This window comes from Aethalodelphis obliquidens, unplaced genomic scaffold, assembly GCF_003676395.1.
Source record: "Aethalodelphis obliquidens isolate GAN/ISIS:26980383/991018 unplaced genomic scaffold, ASM367639v1 scaffold7, whole genome shotgun sequence".
In the NCBI taxonomy this organism is placed as follows: domain Eukaryota; kingdom Metazoa; phylum Chordata; class Mammalia; order Artiodactyla; family Delphinidae; genus Aethalodelphis; species Aethalodelphis obliquidens.
Genome location: NW_020837951.1, coordinates 18,836,325 through 18,855,795, shown reverse-complemented (window position 1 = coordinate 18,855,795; position 19,471 = coordinate 18,836,325). Strand labels below are relative to the sequence as shown.

The 19,471-nt window shown below is 44.9% G+C and overlaps 1 protein-coding gene across 13 annotated transcripts in view; it reads right to left on the bottom strand.

Annotated features, from left to right (window-relative positions):
- TNC (tenascin C) overlaps nt 1–18,723 on the bottom strand; it is a 93,782-nt gene extending 75,059 nt beyond the window's left edge. For 8 of the 13 annotated variants that reach the window (XM_027105073.1, XM_027105079.1, XM_027105076.1 and 5 more), the window contains exon 1: nt 18,533–18,722. The gene's annotated coding sequence lies outside the window, so the exon portion shown is untranslated. Of the gene's footprint in view, nt 1–18,532 lie in introns of all 13 variants that reach the window. The other 5 variants (XM_027105072.1, XM_027105074.1, XM_027105075.1 and 2 more) reach the window with 3 other exon arrangements.
- Between the last annotated feature and the right edge of the window lie 748 nt (nt 18,724–19,471).

The following is a 19,471-nucleotide window of genomic DNA, read 5'->3' as shown; positions in this document are numbered from 1 at the left end:
TCTGAGCCTCAGCTTTCTTGTCTGTAAAGTGGCAACACTCATAAAAACCCCACAATAAAGTTCTTTCAACGGCAAGTGAGAAGAAAATGAGATCAAATGAGATAACACATGGAAATATTTAGGACAGTGCCTAACAGGAGGGAGGTCTTAGTAACCGGTTTATTGTTCTTGTGTGATGATTTGTGTCTTTTGTTTGAAGAAGGCAGTTCGTGGAAGGCTAGTCTCTGAAGGATGAGGGATTCCTAAGAGAATTTTGGGGAGCCTCCTTCTGCCCACTGTTGCTTTTTCCATAAAAGTGTAAAATTCTTAGTGTTTTCAGTTTGTCAAGTGACAGAGACACTGTGAAATCCTTAGAAGAGGAGACTGTGTCTATAGTCCTGGTTTTCCTCCTAGCCTACATATTCTCATTCAGTAGCAAGAAAAGCAAGCCTGTGAGCCCAGGGTGGAGCTCTTTTCTGGCAGGTCAGTCCCCTGGCTAAGAGGCAGTGCTGCTACTGGGTGGTTGTCCATGCTGCTCAGCCAGGTCTTTCTCCAGAACAGGCTGCCTGTGGTTTAGTTTTTCAAGACATTGCTTCTGACGGGAAATGTTTGGCTCAGTTTTTCAGTACTTTCGATAGACACAGACAGACATTGGATTATAGAATCAACATCAGACTTGAGCAGGCTTAGAATCAACTGTAGAAGATTGAGTCCAGGGGTGGCAAGCCTGTGGCACCCACACGCATCCTTCCAGTGTACATGGCAGACATTGCTAATTGATGCCTACATGCTTCCATGCCCCCAACCTGAGAGTTATTACGAATATATCGCTTCAGGCAGCCACATTGAATGGAGTAAAAGTACATGACATGAAAGAGAATATCTGAACTGAAACACCCAGAGAGGGTCACCGGCTAATTAGTGGTAAAGCAAATATTAAAACCCAGATATCCTACCTTTTTTGTCAGTGAATTTGATTAAGGTTTATCTCTTCCCTGAAACCACTGCGAGGCCTTCAACAATAAGTGCATATGAAAGGTTTCTAGTAATTCTTAGTCTGTGGTCATTGTATTGGTCCCTAGAAAGAAATATCAGCAATGGGATCTTGGAGAGCATCTGTGTTAAGAGATGTCCAGATTTCTTTGTGCTATAGGGTTTCTTCAATTGCCACCATCCATCCATCCATCATCCGACTATGCATCTTTTCAGTACGTATTTATTAAATACCTACCATATGCCAAACCCTGAGTTAAGCATAAGGGATACAAAAATGAAGGGGATAAGCATGTTCTCTATTATCAAAAAGCTTACAGTTTCCCCCGGAAAGGTCACAAAATAGAATTGACTTTAAATCCATGTATTGTGGATTGAATATTTGTGGTATACTTAAGTGTCCCTGCACACTGTAAGCCAACAGCAGGCATACAAATGTTAAGGTTCTTTCAAGAGCTACCTGCTGTTTACTTACTATGTACTGCATGTTGGGAAAACTTGGCAGAGTAAGGACCTATTCTCTGTTTCCAGAAATCTCAGAAACTAGAACATACACAAGCAAGGTTCAGTAGCAGTGCTAGTCTGAATGAAGGAACTGAGAGAAGTGTCACTCTGAGCTTGGAAGTTCACAGAGGGCTTCCTGGAGGAGGAAGTGCTTAGGATCCCCAAATATTGATCGAAGAGGCCTTGGAAGATCAGGAAAAGATTGAAATAATAACAAGGATAATAAAAGTAATGAAGACATCATTACCTATCATTCATTCAGTGCTTAATTGTCAGAGCTTGTGCTAAGCATTTTAAATCTTCAATTTTAAATTCTTACAAAGTGATATGAGATGGTATCTTTATTCTTATTTTGAAGATGAGGAAACCGAGGCATGGGATAATTAAGTGGCTTGTGCAAGTTCAGATATCCATTAAGTAGTGGAGTTAGGATTTGAACGCAGGTCTATCAGAGTCCAAAGTAAGTGTTCTGAGCCACCACCTTATAAAGCCTTTTGTGCTGGAGGGCCAAGGAAAGGAGTTATGATTCAGGACCAGGCCCAAGCTCTGTCTATATAACTTCCAAACACTTGGCTCAAGAGGGAATGCTATCAGTACCCTGGAATTAGGACCTTAAGAAGCCAGATATCCTGTGAGTGCTCTAGAGATGAAGCATGCTGACAGACACCTTGGAGAAGCTGTCAAAGCTCAGTTATCATTGAGGAAGGGTTCCAGATGCCTTGAAGTCTCCTCAGAAAGCCCCTTTGCCATCTGAGCAGGCAAATCTCTCTGTCCTTCAACATACAGTTCAAAAAAAATAATATATTGGAAGTTTTCTCAGGTAACTTTGTCCCTCTTCTGAATTCTCTGAGTATTGATCTAATATTATTTTCATCACATGTCATTCTAAAAATGATTTGGGGCGGTTTTATCCTGTATGTATATTTTCCTCTTTTAGAGCAATAAGCAAATTCTATCTTGTATTTACGTTAAACTGTAAGCAGTTCATCTTCACATAGTTAGACTGTATGTAGACTGTAAGCTCCACGAGGGCAGGAACCATATCTGAGTCATTCATCTCTTAATACCCAACACCAAGCACTCTAACCTGATCATAGTAAGTGCACAATATATTTATATTTGAATAAAATAAAGCTAAATATATTTTTTGATTTGAATTTACATATAGCTGGTGCTCATTATTCATGGAATTAATGATTGAACAAATACTCTTATTTTCATGATGGCCTTAATGTAATTAGCTCTCCTGTGATCTCTTCTAAGGCAAGATGTATGAAGGAATTCATCATTGCCGCACTCCTGGAATGAGTTCATTTTTGCTCATTCAACTCTTCAGTGAGTTTGTACTATGTCCCAGATGCCATAAGCACAGGGGTTACAAAAATGGCCAAGACAGAACTTACTCCTTCCTAAGAGATTCTAGTCAACACCCCAAGAGTTCTTGAGAGCCCAGTACTGTCTGCTTTGAGACAAGCTTTGTGTCTGACTGAAGTACACTCAGCTGGACCTTTGGCAGGAGGTGGACTTCACCAGGCCTGTGAGTTAGTCAGTGTAAAACTCTGGTTTCAGTGCAAGGGAAGCATCCTGGGTTGTTAGTCAGGAATCCTTCCAATTTCATTGTAGTGTTTTTTGTTTGTTAAATTTAGGTCACTCTCTTTCTCCTTTTGTATCCTGAATGTTCATTACTTATTTTTAAGCTCCTGGAGATTTGGGGCTCTCGTGGGGCCATGTAGTAGAACATGCCATAGATTGAAGAGCTATAAGATGAGTCATGAGCCACAGTTCTGCCAACCACTGTGGCAAGTCACATCCACTCTTGGGGCCTTGGATTCTCCTGTAACATAAGCAGCTGTTTATGGCTTCAATTCTAGAGTCCCTTTCGTTCTAGTGACATGCGGTCCATTGCTGATTCAGCACTATTTCTGCTGAACTTAATTTTGGATTTCATTTTAGACCCAGGTCACGTGGCTGATGTTAAGAACACCCCCGCTCCCCGCGCAGTACCGAGTGTTTCTTTCTTTAGTGTTTGGTGTAAGCATCGGTAGTGCTTCATGGTTTCCCCCCTCCCATCCGTCAAACATACGTTTCATTACCAACCAAATTAAGCCCACAAATCTTAATCCATAAAGTATTTCCACCCAAACACAATAATGAGGTTCATATTTGTGGTTTGGTATACCTAAGAAAAGCTCGGATGAAACATGACTAGATCCACTGATACATTCAGACCACAAACTGCCCTGGTGTGGTCTGGTTTCAATTTTTGAAATAAAAATTCTGCAGAGCACTTGCTTTCTCTCTTCTATTTCTTTGCCTAGACAGAAAAGAAAATAAAAGAGTGGGCCTGACCAAGTGGCAACAATATAGGTTCCTGTAAAATTCTGGAAAATTGTTTCAAAAATAGATTTGAATTCATTTCCCAGTGAAACAATGACCTCCTCTGTTTCGGCCTTCATCCAGAATTTTAAGAAATCTAGTTGACTCTTTCACAAGTATTGGAACATGGATTCTTGAACTTTTGAACCAATATTAAAAAATTAAAGAGATTTATCTAAGAAGGACAGGTTATAGATGGACTCATAACCCTAAAAAGATTTTCTGAAAAAGGCGGTATGACATGGTGGCCTTTGTGAAGCTGTTATCAGCCACCCAAAACCAGAGAAGTGGCACTGTGATGGGAGAGGGAAGAAATAGTCCTTAGAGTCAGGAAGACCTGAAATCAAATCCTGTTTACCTGCTGGGAGCCTTGGACAAAGTCTTGCAACTTTTCTGAACTATGGCTTCTTTAAACTGTAAAATAGAGATCCTTCCAGATTTGTTGGAGATGGTGAATGTGATAAGGAGTTATCAATGCCTGGCATATTAATAATAAGTGCTACCCAGATGTTAGTATATATTCTCCTCCTCTCTCCTTTTCCTTCTCCTCCTCTCCCCTATCAGGAAGCTCTACAACATTGAACATATTTTTTAAAAATAGACAATAATATTGTAGAGGTCACTCAAGTATTGGTTAAGAGGTTGGATTGGTTTGGGATGACAAGTTTCAGTTTATGTGTCAACTTCAATTACCTGCTAATGGCTGCCTGGAGCTGCCTTTTTTTTTTTTTTTTTTGTGGTACGTGGGCCTCTCACTGTTGTGGCCTCTCCCGTTGCGGAGCACAGGCTCCGGACGCGCAGACTCAGCGGCCATGGCTCACGGGCCCAGCCGCTCCGCGGCATGTGGGATCCTCCCGGACTGGGGCACGAACCCGCGTTCCCTGCATCGGCAGGCGGACTCTCAGCCTCTGCGCCACCAGGGAAGCCCTGGAGCTGCTTTGAGAGATTCTGTGGCCGTGTTTGGACTCAAGGCAAAAGGTGTTGTGATGGATTCGCAATGTCTGCTCTGGGTACAGAAGTGTTGGTATGTGTGCCAGATGTTTGGTACAGCAAGACTAGATAGCTTTGGCAATCTTTTCCAACCCAATGTGCTGATATTTAAATGGATGGAATGCGGCTTGACCGATGCCTGGGTCTGAGGGAGCCAGATGGAGTCACTGACGGTTATAAAAGCCTGTATGAATCAACTTCAATAAAGTTTGACACATTTTGATGAAAGTTGACTTCTGAAATGAAAATATGCCTCTAAGACTGGAAGCAGGAAACTAGACTCTCAGGGAAAGCTAAGACTACTCCAGTAATTAATGTGTGTGACCCCAGGCAAGGCAAACGTACTTTCAATGTCTACTTTTTCTTTCTCAAAAAGGGGCGATTTAAATGCTACGATAATAGCTAACATTGATTGAACACATCTGCGCCGGGAGCTGCTTTACGTATCTTACGTGGATTATCTTATTGAATCTTCTTCAAGACCTCTGAGGTAACTACCTTTGTCCCCTCCGTTTACAAATGAGAAAACGGAGGCTCGCACAGCTCAAGGTCACAGAGCTGAAAAGGAGGAGCAGGAATTTAATTCGGGGGGGGGGGACTGACTCAGGAATCGGACGCCCCATGCCTAACCATCGTCTTTGCTGCCATCCTTTAATGATGTTAAGGAGTCGTTTGCATGACTGAGTTAAAAGGCCGAATTTCAGAAGGACTCAGTGATCAGGGTCCGGAATGACTACCGGCAATGAAAGACCTTTATGACTTACAGAGAGAACAGGAGAAGCTGCGCATGAGCCTGAAAACTAGAGATTATTTTCAACCCTTGCCTTGGGCTTAGTTTAGCTGGGTAACTTTTTTTTTTTTTTGGCGGTACACGGGCCTTTCACTGTTGTGGCCTCTCCCGTTGCGGAGCACAGGCTCCGGACGCACAGGCTCAGCGGCCATGGCTGACGGGCCCAGCTGCTCTGCGGCACGTGGGATCTTCCCGGACCGGGGCACGAACCCGCGTCCCCTGAATTGGCAGGCGGTCTCTCAACCACTGCACCACCAGGGAAGCCCTAGCTGGGTAACTTTAAGCAGCCTTTCCTAGGGTGTAAGTTACAACATGTTGTATTAATGCAAGGGGAAGAGATTACTAATTCAACATATTTGGAAAATAATATTTTGAACCAGATGTTATTTATACCAAACAAATTACCCAGCTTTCATTACTTCAGGATTTTCTAGGGTCTTTAATATGTTTGTGTTTATCCGAAATCTCCAAGAAAGGGAGAGTTTATAGTGTTTCCCAAACTTACTTGTGTTTGAAGTATGTCACAGGATTAGGTTTGATGGCGCACAATGGGGAAAGTACAGATTTGGAAGAAATCCTAGACCCTTTCCTCTTTCATTTCCTTATATGTTAGATGAGAGTAATGGTATACCCAGCTATGACTGGTCTGTGATAAGGGTGAAGTTCAGGATGGAGCCTCTCTAGCAATTTAAAGTAAGAGTGAGGCAAATGGTTGAACATGTATCCTGTGCCTGGAACTTTAGGGATGCCATTTAACTCTGACACCAACCTTATGAGTTAGGAAGCACTGTTTTTATTTTACTGTTAAGAGAACTGAAGGCTTGGGACGGTTAAATTAGTTGCCTAGTCAGTGATCATTTGACTCAGAATTAAGAACCCAGTCTAATTCCAAACCCTTTGCTTTTCCTGCTATACCAAGTTATCTTTTGAAACAAGATTCATTGTTCAGTTTAAAAAATTAATATTTATGCAATAAACATCGGCAGGACATCCACCATCATTGACATAAAGAGAGTTATTGGATTCCTAAAATGGGACCACTTGGGAAGGTGACGTTGGGGTGCACGTAACCGTTTTAGGTACAGTTTTGAACTTGAAGGGAGGGCACGGAGCCACATGTGCTACAATATCTATGTGTCAGGCAAATCTATGAAGCCCCTGGAAACAGCCTATTCTCCATGAGTCTGGCCTGGAGAGAAAGAAAGTGAGTAAGTGAGAGGGAGATAAAGTGAGAAGTAGCAGACAGAGGAGCTTAAAAATCTCTCCTTTATGGAAAATTGGGCCTCATGCTAAATATAAATGTATGGCTTCCAAGAAGTTAGTTAAGACATGAGAGCATTTTAGAGGGTCTAGAAATTACAACTTTCATTTTTGAAAGAATGGACTTACGTGAGCAAACAAACAAATAAATAAGGAAGCAGGGGTGGGGGAGGGAATCCCTTCTAGACAGGATCATATAGTTCAGCATATGACAGGAAAGTCAAGAAATTTAGCCCGAGAGTGATAAAAGTCAGAGGTAGTCAGGAGCAAATCGAGGCTGAATCATACAAATGAGTAACTTTTCTATCATTTTTCTAAGCTTCTTTTAGGTATAGAGTTTGGCTTCATGTTTTTGGAGGAAGACTTACTAGATGAACCTTTATTTCTGCTTCAATCTCTTCATACATATAAGTATAATAATATACAACTTGCTAGGTTGTGATGATTGGAAATTACATACATAAATTTAACACACTGACTTGTAGGAGTCAGTAAACTTTTTCTTAAGTGACCAGACAGTAAATACGTTTGGCTTTGCAGCCAGATGGTCTGTCACAACCATTCAATTCTACAATAGTAGATAAAGTAGCCCTAAACATGACATAAATGAATGAGCATGGATGTGTTCCAATAAAACTTTATTTACAAAAATAGGCTGCCACCCCATGGTTTGCTGACACTTGCTGGAATATAGCAGTTAGTTAATAAATGATGACCTTATTATAAAAGCAAATACAGATTGAAATGGACAGGAAGGAAAGTAACATTTTGTTGAAAGCCTACTGCATACCTATTTAGTGCCAAGCCTTATGCCAGATGCTTTTTTATACATGTTTTCATTTATCTTGTCATTTGTCATGACAACAGGTATCATTATGCCCATCTGGAAGTTAAATCTAGACTCAGGGAGGTTCTGCGACTGACGTAAGAGGCAAAGGCAGCTTTTGGACCCTGATTTGTGACTCTAAAATGTGTGCTCTAAACTACTACGCTGGGGTGACTCATCAAGCAACTTCCCGCAGTTCATATAAGGTGAAAACTAAAACGAGCACTTCTTGATACAGAGAGCAGACTCCTTCAGCTTCCACTTCCCAGAGCTGCACTTACACATGGTGGCTGTCCACGTGTAAGTGCAGAAATATTTGACCTCTGTCTTTCTCCCAGAGCCTCTGGCTGGACCTCAAGTTTCATACACTCCCCCCTTGGAGCATGCTTTAGCCAAGGTGTATTGTTTTCAAATGCTTATTAGATTCTAGGCAGATGTTGGCAAGTTTTATTTGGCCCGATATGGAGTTCCAGAGTCTGCTGAAGACTGGCTGTGCTCACTGATCATCTTAGCCAAAAAGAGCTGCTAATTAGGGTGACGCTCTCCTTGTCTCTACCTCTGGAGCTAGGTTTTCCCACTCTGGGCACGCCCGTTTCAGCTCAAATGGTTTGCCTGGCTTTTTACCATAGATCTAGAGAGCAAATTTACAGTCCTTTTAAAATCTATGAAGCCTTGTGCTCCAGTGCAGAATTTACCAGACTATGTTCCAAGACGTTCTTAGGTAGATGTTCTGTGGACAAGGGTGTATGTGTTCAAATAAATTTGAGGCTACTGGATTAAACAAAGCTGAACACTAACTGCTGTAGGATTTCTCACATCACGCACTCTTCTACGTCAAATCTCCCATTGGCTTCTAATCACACTCGGAATAAAATCCTAACTCCCCACCGCTCCCTACCGAGCTCATTTCCTCATTTCATTCAGATCTCTGCTCAAAGGTCATCTCCATGTCTCATCCTAATTAAAAGAGCACCCCCCTCACCACCAGCCATTGACCGATCCCTTACCTCGTTTTAGATTTCTTCTTAGCAAGTATCTACCGGAGATTGTATTCTAAGTTTGATTCCTTTTTTGTTGTCTACCTCTTTCACCGTTAAGATCCATGAATAAAAGGGCCTTGCATGCCTTGTTTTCCATTGTATCTCTAGCCCTTAGAATTACATATTGAGTGAGCATATGAGCTATGAATCTCCAAGAACAGGACAGTATCAAGTGTTCTCCACTCTTTTAGCCACCGAACACTTTTTTAGGTGCATCTCATGGGAAGGCTGTTCCACAGGACACACTTTTGGGAACTGCTTCTCTAGTGGAGTCTTATTGCCAAGAACTACTTCAACAACAGATAACAACAGCAGCAATAACAATAGAACACTGATATGGAGTGCATTTCTGTGCGAAGCAATGCACTTGCACTATGTTATTTAATCATCCCGACAGCCTTATGGAGTAGGTGTTACTATTTTGCCTTTAATACAGATGAAGAAAATGAGGCTTGGAGCAAACAGCAAGCTCTCAAGCCCAGAGCTTTCTGATGGCAGAGCCACACTCTTAGCCATTACGCAATCCTTTTCCTGGGCCGTGAATCTCTCCGTGCCCTAAGGTAGAGAACCCCTTATCTTCATCCCTCCTTTACCCTCTCCTTCCTCCCACTAGTTGTAGACAGATCTGTGTTATAACTGCCAGATTTTCCGCTGTCTCATGTGACTCAGCCTCAAATTCCCCAGACGGGCCTCCTCTGTCCTTGGTACTGGTTTTTCAAAATTCCAGGCAGTTCAAACTTTGATCCTAGGGGCCACCTCTGAAAGTAAGGGCATTCCTTGAAGTCTGCATCCTGAGATGGTTTCCTGTCTCAGGGCTGGGCTGCCTTTCCCCGTCACGCGTTATGACAGCACTCTGCACAGCTGAGAGCCTAGAGGGCTAAGCATGAAAACAATGTCAAGTTCTGGGCTTTCTGAACAAACTCTGATGAGGAAGGGTAAGTCCAAATCTGGGACACAGCAAGGACTCCTGCCCGTGGTTGAAGACAATGGGTTTGATTCCAGTTGTACTTGATTTTAGGTAAACTAGATACAAATTCTCCTTTTTAAATCTTTATTGGCAGGAGGAGTTGACCTGTGAGCAGACAGGCAATTCTAGAATGATGAAGTGATGAGAGAGAGACACACGGGGTGGGAAGGGGTGACATGAAGGGCCATCTACTCTGCTGCAGGAGGTGGATCCACAGGGAAAGACATTCTAGGAAGAAAGGAATGGCGTTTGGAAGGGCATAAAAAGCATGAAATGGTTGGTGTGGAAAGCATGAGTGAGAGCTGAAGTTACAAGGTCTGTTTGGAGACCAGGGCCAGATCATGGAGAAAACTGAGTGCCAGGCTGGGAATTTGAATTCTTCCTATGGCCAAAAGAGAACCATTTGGAAAACTTTATGCCTAGGAATGTTGATTTCTACAACCCAACATTGAGGGACAGATTGGAAGGGAAGGCTGGTGGATGGGGAGTAGTGGGGAAACTGTTGCAGTGATCCATCTGTGAGATGCCACAGCCTGAACTAGCCTGATGATAGGGAGGGTGAGAGGCAGTGAACTGTTTTACTTGTCAAGGCAGTAGAGTCCGCAGGTTTGGTGTATGATGAGGTAGTAACCAAAAGTTGGAAAAGGAGAGGGAATTAATCCTAGAGCATCGTCTTCATTATAATATCTGCTAAGAGAGGAATAGGTTGTGGAGGGGGGAACAATGGGTGAGTTTCAGGTTTGGTCCCTTTGAATTGTCTTACCCTTGAATAAAATACATTTGAAGTCATTGCCTTGGAAGATCCTACTCTGGGGTTATATTCAAGAGGAATCATGGCTCCCCAGTGAACTATGACATCTAATGCAAGATACCTGGCTCCACCTCATAAATGGATAGGAAGCTTAAATAAGACACAGTCCACCCTAGTGGTTGCCATAAGTACCAACTGCTAATCAATACGAGTGCAGTTGGGTTGGATGAACTGATTGATAAGAAGTTGTCAGAATCCGTGACAGTGGAGTGCTGGAGGCAATAGCAGGCAAATTCTAAGATTGGCGCCACCGATCCTACCTCCTGATGGTCACATCTTTGTGTAATTCCTTCTCCTTGAGTGTGGGATGGCTCAGAGGCTTGCTTCTTCCCAATAGAATATGGCTAAGGTAATGGGATGTCACGTCCGCCATCAGGCTACTCAAGATTGTGATATCTGTCTTGTTTGCAAGCTCTCTCTCTCTCTCTCTCTCTGGTTTTGATGAAGCAAATGGCTATGTTGGAGAGGCCCATGTGGCAATAAACTGAGGGTGGCCTCAGGCCAACAGCCAGCAAGGAATTGAATCCAGCCAACAACCACACAAGTGAGCTTGGAAGCTAATCATTCCCCTGTTGAGCCTTCAGATGAGACCCCAATCCTGGCCAACTCTGTGACTGTAGCCTCATGAGAGAACGTGAAGCAGGACATCCATCTAAGCTGTGCTTGGAATCCTGACCTACAGAAACTGTAGGGTAATTAATGTGTGTTGTTCTAAATGATCCAAGTTTTGTGGGAATTTGTTGTGCAACGATAGATCGCTAATACAGAGGACTCCTTGGCTCAGTTCATGTGTGCTAAAGCTGTTCAGAGAATAAAAATCTGCTAATTTTTCCTTTCTAAAGAATGTATTAACGCTGATATTTTTTACACTGACCCCATCTTCTAAGAGCACAAGAGTAGACCTAGGACTCAGTGCTGACCCTGTTGCCAAATGGCATGAGATCTTAGAAGGACTTTTTTTTCCCTTCTCTGTGTCTCCGTTTCACCATTTTTAAAACGAGGGAAGATAAACTAGGCCAGCGGTTTCCAAAACTTTTTATTTTTTATTTTTTTTGGCCGCAGAACTGTTTCATCATATGATATTTCACGAGGAGGCTCAGTGCATGAAACAGATAAAAGAGGAGGGGCTTTAGTTGAAATGAGGTTGAGTGCTTGGCCTCCCCATCTCTCCACGGCAGCCCCCTAATATCTCGGAAGAGGCTTTTAAGTCTAGTCTCCAAGCCCCTGGCTTGGAGGTTACCAATGAGCCCTTTCAGTTTCAACATTCTATGGGTTGAAGGGAATTTTTTTTAAACACCCTACCTATAAATTGGAGCATTCTTCTGTGACATCTCCGCATAGAGCTACCTCTGTGTGACCATCCCAGGACCCAGGGCATAAGTGCCTCGGAGAGCAGGCCCCTTGCTTGGGGGCAGCACTAAAGGTGTCTCTGCCCACCATGAGCCACCTCCTCAGCAGGGGGAGCTGCTTAGGTATTTGCCTCTACTGGACGTCTCTTCCCTAGGTGGAAAGTCATGGCTTCCTAGTCTGGTTGTACTCATGGGCTTTATTATTGTTGTTGCTGTTGTTGTTGTTGTTTTGTATCTGGGTGCCTACCCTGGGTGCAGTGTTCCTGAGGGTCTCCGGCTGGCAGGGAGCTCCGTGCTGCTCTAGGTTCTGTTGCGCTGGCTGTGGTGTGTCGCTTCTGCAGTGAGGTTACGCGTGTGCATATTGCATGAAGTGCCTAGCAGAGTTCCCCAGGGCACTGCTATTAGCCAGGCTTTCCCTGGGTGGCATCCGTAGGCATAGAGCTTTCAACCAAAATATACTGACTTGCACTCAATATTCAGTCTGCCATCTTTTTTTCTACCTACCAAATATTTTACCCGGAACACATCCCTGGGTGGTTAAATTTAAGCTCTCCAAAGTATCCCCTTGCCTAATGTCTATCACTGGCAATTCTCGTATTTGTATTAATCATCACCCTTTCTACTGAACCACCCTTTAAAAATGTGACTCTTCCTCTGGCAAGTAGCCTGCTACCTCTAACCTCTTTTCTCATCTGGAAAATGGGAATAATACCTGAATACCCAATGACACAGCGGAAGAAGTACAGTTCTGGGAGTTAGGCAGTTTTGGGAGTGCCTGGAGAGGAATCCCAATGCCACCACTTTCTGCTCTGTGCAAGTGACAACCTTTTGTGGCCTCAGTTTACTTAACTGTGAAATAATATTTGGTTGCTGGGAAAATCTGAGAGTGATGCACAGAAAAGTTATTTTATACATTTATAAATTCATTAGAATCTTGCTTTATTAAAACTATCTGGGGGGCTTCCCTGGTGGCGCAGTGGTTGAGAGTCCGCCTGCCGATGCAGGGGACACGGGTTCGTGCCCCGGTCCGGGAGGATCCCACATGCCGCGGAGCGGCTGGGCCCGTGAGCCATGGCCGCTGAGCCTGCGCGTCCGGAGCCTGTGCTCCGCAACGGGAGAGGCCACAACAGTGAGAGGCCCGCGTACCACAAAAAAAAAAGAAAAAAAAAAAAAAAAAAACCTGGCACGTGAAAATGCTTCATTCACCATAGGACACAGTTCAGAAGCCAAGTGGTGTTGCGCTATTGTTCATTTCCGTTAGGACAGCAGAGTTTCTTCAACAATACCTTTCTGAGGACCTGATACCTGCCAGCAGGTAGCTAACCTCTGGGGAGAATGAGCTCCAGCACACAGGGTTCCTGCCTCACTGATATCTTGGCCTCAATGGCGTACAGTCAGGTGGGGCAGGGGAGTACATCGTCAGCGCAGTTATGATGTGCCGAGGTCAGTGGGGGGAAGCACAGAGCCTCTGCAGGAACTGTCAGAGGGGTGTGTATGCCCGTCTGCAGGGCAAGCACTTGCTTATGTGTGCGTCCATGCTTCACGTCTCAGGCTGGCAGGAGGGCTTCACCCTCCTGCAGCTTCCAGCCCAGTAGGGGAAACATAGTACACTTGAAATCATACACTACTTATTTAATTACAGTTTCTGCAGGAAGTGGGCCCTGAAGGAGCAAGTTGGAGAGAGCTGCAGTGGCCACCTGCTGGAGATAACACTAGGGTCTGAAAGACACGCCTCTGACTCTTTCTGGGCTCTGCTCTGTCCAGCCCCATCTGTTGTCAGAAACGAACAGAATTTCAGTGTGGAGTGTGACGGTTATAACCACTTGCTCAGGACTTGGAAGTGGGTTTGAGTTCTGGCTCCGGCAATCACCCTCTGAGCGGCCTTGGGGAAGCTACTTAAACTTTTCCAGCCCTAGGTCCCCTAGGTTTGAATTCGGGGGGCAGTTACACTTGCTGGAAGCAATTGTTGCTGATTAAATGGCATAATGCCTGTAGAGTACTCAGTAAATATTAGTTATTGCCATCAGCCCCTCCCTGAAAAACGTTTTAGACACGTTCATGTAGAATTCAGTAGCAGCCAACTCACCTCCTCCAGGGTAAGAGTTGGTCAGTGGTTAATTCTGAAACAAGCTGTCTACTTTCAGAGTTTATGAAATATCTCTGGCTGTTGACATAGGGGAAGTTCAAGGACCAACCAAAGCTATTTGAGTTACCATGGCTGCATAATTAAGGGCCTGTGAATTTCAGGATATTTAAAAAAAAAATCTGAGACAACTTGGCATGAAATGATTTTTTTGCATTTTCACTCACAAATAGACTAAAAATACACATGGAAGGGATTTTCCATTCACAATCTGCTTTCAATGTGGGCATTTGAATTTTTTTCCGTGATGGAGGGTCAGAGGGAGTGATGAAGTATTGAACTTAGGTTGTTGCTAAAGTTAAGGAGGGGCGGGAAAAATGAGACAACAGAGGAGGAAACAGAACAAGGCTTCAGGGCATAACTGAAAAAAGTAGTCTGGTCACCAGGGTTAGAATCAGGTAGGCGCATAAGCTTTTCTCCTCTACTGAGAAGGTCATAGGGTGTGTAGAACCCCTTATGGTAGGGAAGGCCACCGCTCTTTGTCTCGGATGGAATTATTGCCTATAGTTTGCAGGAGTTTGGAGGGGTTTCCTTCTTGGAAAGGAGGCTTCATCTAATGTTTCCCACATGTTGAAGGTGTTCGTACTAGCCTGGGATTAAATTCAAGGGGATTCCCTGTGATGTTAAAGTGAGAAGTGATTGAACCATAGCCCAGGGGGACTTGTGGCTCAGAGCTTACAACCATTTCCTGGCCATCCTGGGATTCACTGCACTGAGGCTGGGCACACTGATTTCAATTTATCTCCCAATCAGCTCTTTTAAAACCAGATGCTCCATTCACCTGGCTCTCAGAGAGGGTGCAGGCACAGGTACAGCCCTGCTTTCCCAGTCAGAGCTCCCACGTGTCAAGCTCGGCCAAGGGTGGCATGAAACTCAGCAGTAATGACCTGACTGCTGCCTCTAGTGTCATTCTTCTCTCTCTCGGGGCTTGAAATTTGAACGTTTCTGTTTCCAGGCAGAGAATTTTGCCACCATGAGCTGACCTTTTCTGAGCACCATGAAAAGTGATATACGCAGGGCTATTCTGCAAAATCAATAGACACCAATGCCAGCTGAGGGCTTCTCTGCCATCTCGGCCAGCCACCGAAAGATATCGTTCAAGGTCCCATAGAGGTCCCAGCTTGACATCAGGAGACGATGCAGCATAAGGGAAAGAAGAGTAAGGTTTTGGTCCACAAGTTTGGGTTCAAAGCCAACTCTGCTTCCCTCTTATGGAAATCCTCAGACGCATCATTTCACCTCCTTGGGCCTTGATTTCTCTGGCCATAAAATGGGGCTAGTAATTTATAACTTGCAGTGTGAGAGTGAGAATTTGATGAGAAACCATAGGCAAACCATCCTATCACATATGTGATATGTAGTTAACCTTCCACGTTAACTATTTTGAGTGTGTGTGTGTGTGTGTGTGTGTGTGTGTGTGTGTGTGTGTGTGTGTATTATCATCACAGAGGGGTCGTGTATTGAATCAGCTAAATGTTTGTTCCCTACTCCCTGCATTTCAAACTGCCGTGACTACAGCATGACTTATATATTAAGCCAGCTGGATATTTTTTCCTATAAGAAAACATGGCTATTTGTAGAAATCCAGGGGGAAGGAGAGAATAGGTGTTCATAGACCATTGTGAGCATTAGAAAGGGTAAGATTAAGGGGGATATGTTTTTCATTCCGACAGCTTGAATTCCCTTTCCAAATTCCATTCTGGTTATACGATCAGGCTACCGCTGCATTTAGGGGTGGCCACAGTCTGGCTGGAGGGGCGGATTTAGTGAGAAAGAACGTTTTCTTCCTTCTAAAGGCAGTTCACGAAGCGGCAGCATTCAGGAGCACGGCGGAATGGGCCCTGATGTGGGGGTCACGGGGACCTGGGTCTGAAAACCGGCCCCATCCCTCTGAGTTCTGTTACTCATTCTCTCTGCTTTTCAGCCTTTGTCAGATAGGTACGGTCCCTTTCTCAGAGACCTGTGGCTATTCAGTAAGATGAGGTATACAGAGATTTAGAGCGTGGGTTCTCCGTATGACTTGTCTATTGCTATCATTACAATTAATTAAAAGAATCATCCTTTGCTAAGCATTTTAAACTCCCCACGTATATGTCTGTCTACCGTACTACTTGGGAAATTGCTCGGTCTTCCACTGGACATGGAGGGGGCACAAATCCTTGTCAAAGTGCAGAATTGCAGCCTGAACGCACACCACCTGGCTTCATGATTTTTAACTGTGTTTTGTGTGTTCAGGATTCTGGGGAAATGTCCCAGAGACTGAGAGCTGTGGGGTGAGTTTTAGAACCCTCCAGCCCCTGCTTCAATCAAATCGGGCCCACATTTACCTTTCATATATTAGGGTATTGCCAATTCATTTCCATTTCATTTAATGAATATTTCCACTGCTAAAAGTAACTTTGAAAACCACTGTCTTAGAACATTAATCTTGGATAAGTCCTAGTAAATTGATAAGCAGGAAAACCAAGGGAAATCTCCATTTATTGAGCTCCTACTACGTGCCAGGTTCTGTGCGAAGTTTGATATACATGTTATCTCACTTGAGGGTCACAAGCACCCTATGAGCTATAGATGGTCATCCTCTTCATATGGGTGACAAAGCTGCCGGCAGGAAAGTTGGTCACTTTGGGCGGGGGAGGCAGTTACTGGGAGACGAGATAAGGAAGCTAGGTTTTGCAAAGCATAGAAAAAAATAATCTTTAACAACTGTAGAGTTTGGCAACCCCCCTCTCAATCCTTATCCAATTCACATGGTTTGAGCAAATCAGAGAATATTCATATTCACTTTCTTTCCCCAAATGCCATCACCTCCCTGCAATGCACAGGTTCAGAGCACACTCACTTCCATCTCCTTCCAAGGGCTGGGTGCACACAAGGCTAGCAAACATTTCACAGCTTTCAACAGCCCCGAACAAAGCTCTCCCCACTCCTGAGTTGGCCTTGCCACACTGCAGGACGAGGCAGGAAGCTGGCTGGGGTGGGCAGCAGGTTTTATTTCTAAAGCATATATGGGAAAACTCCATAAAAAAGGGGGAAAGGGTCCACAAAAACATGAAAAAGAGGCGTTCATTCTTCACATGGGGCTCCCTGTCCAGCTCTCCCTCTGGACGGAACGCATTTCCAAAGAGTCCCCCGGCAGCGTGGTACTTTATAGCCGACAGCTTCAGAATCTGCAAATGCCCAAACTCAAACATTTACATCCAACCCAGGCTTCTCCCTTTTCTCGCAACCTGTGCTGACATAACCTCCAGCTTGTAAAATACAGCCAAGAATCTGACCTACCAGATAGTGAGATGCCCTCAGACCTGGTGAGATAAAAAGACAGGGAGCGGGGGTATGGGGGGTGAGGAACACAGAAGAAACAATCCAAGATTGGCTAAGTGCCTCTTTTAACTTCCAAAGTGGTAGCGGTTTGGGGCAATGACAGCGACTACCCAGACTTCCAGTTCTTGAGCCCTCGCTCTTCCAATCTCTTTATATTTCGTGTTCTCATAATGACAACAGAAGTTATTGTCCCCATTTTAGAGAAGTGAAAACTGAGGCTCGAAGAGGTCACATATTTTCATCAGGGTCATATGTGTGGTGGGGGTGGGGACACTAAATGGATCCCTGGCCTCAAAACCCAAGTTCCTAATCCCCTTACAGCACGGCTGGGAACAAGAAACCCCTGCGTTCCTTCCACCGTCGGCCAGGGGAGGTGTGCTTCCCATCCCTAGAGGCAATTGTTTCTCAGGGCTTTCTGCGATGAGAGATGAGGAAGGAGAGGTGATTCTAGAAAAATACGGGGTACTGCTGGCTCTAGCACCCCAAACATGCCCAGGTACCCAGCCCAGGGATCAATGACTCAGGAGGCATCCCTGGGGAGTCCCCCGGCCCTTCAGAACAGAAGCCAGTGTCCACCACTCCCGTCTCCTAGTCTGCACTTTTCCACCTGGCCCTAGGAGTTACCTTCTCTGTTCTGTCCCCCAGCCCTCATCCCTTTCCATGTCTGACTACAAGGTGGCTATTGTGGAACACAAGGATGGATACACAGCTCTTTGTAAACTGTAAGGTAAAGGCTGTTGAGATGTAAAATTGTATTGTTCTTCTACCATCGTCTATCAGTCTCCCCCAACCCACCCCAAAGTAAGGCCATGAGCAAACTCCACTTTCAAACTCTACTTCCTTAACCCTCAAACAAAAATATTCACAGGTGAATCAGCCAGGTAGGGAGTTAAGAGTAAATTCTTACTTTCCCTCAGAAGAAGGACAGAGATAAAAACTTCCTAAAAAGTTCCTTGCACGTGGAACTATTCATAGAACTAAAACAAGCAGACAGAAATCTACGAGACTGGAAGGGGGCAAGTGGAAAACAAGTCAAGGTGCATCCGATCATAGCAAATACCCCACTTTGCCAGCAGCCAAGATAAAGCAAAAGTTTCAGAATTAGGACGCCACAACCTATTTGGTCCCGGAAATGCAAACAGTGTCTCACATCTTTGGAAATGGGATGAAACAGACTTACCTTTTTGGAGTTAGAAAAGACCTAGATCCTTGAGTGAACCAGCTCCATGGAATAAGTACCTGGATGTGAGCAGCGGGGCTCCCGGTGCGCTGCCCCAGTGTCACCCCGAGCCTGCTGTCTTTGTGTGGACAGGCGGGGGTGTGTGTCTGCGCGCGCGGGAGAGCTTGTGACAGTAGGCAGGCAGTGGCCAGTGCGGCCAGCTTTGGCTGGCTTATATAGCCAGCTCCTTCCTCTGTAATGGGACGCCTCGCCTCCAGACATCCTTTCCCACTTTTTCAGTTGGTGAATTAAAGGAACAGCCCTCCCAGCGGAACAGGGTTAGCTCATGAAAGACGCACTCACTCCCTGCTCTCTGCCAGGAAAAGAACTTATTTGCATACAATTTATTGCAAAAGTAGGAATTCCCTCTCCCCTCGCCTCCTGCCCCTGGCTGGGAGCAGCTGTTAGTAAAGTGGGATTTTTGCCTTGCTCCGCAAACGCAAACGGTTTGGTTTTTCTAATTGTGAGACAGAAGCCCAGGGAGCGAGAGGGAGAAGAATCAGCAGCTCTGGCTCTCTCACCAGGCAGGCTGGAAACATGGAAACGAGACCGGGACTAGCCTGCCTGGGCGCTGGGCAGCAGCTGCTCAGTGGCACCTCGGAGAGAGCAGAGGGGCTGAGCCAAATTCCTGGAAAGACGAGATAAAGCCTTTCGGAAGCCTGGGGTGTTTGGGGTTCCTCGGGGCCAGCAGAGAGATAAGGGATTAGTTCTCAGCAGGTGGGAAAAGCACTGGGAACACAGATCAGTCCGGAGTCTCTTTTGGGGAGACAGCCACGGTCCTGTCCAGCTGCCTGGAGGCGGTATTGTCCCAGCCCCGGCGCACTACAGGGGAGCAGCTTTTTGACACTGAACATGCCCTGTGCCTGGTCCTGTCTTCTAAGCTGCGTCTCCTAAAGAAAG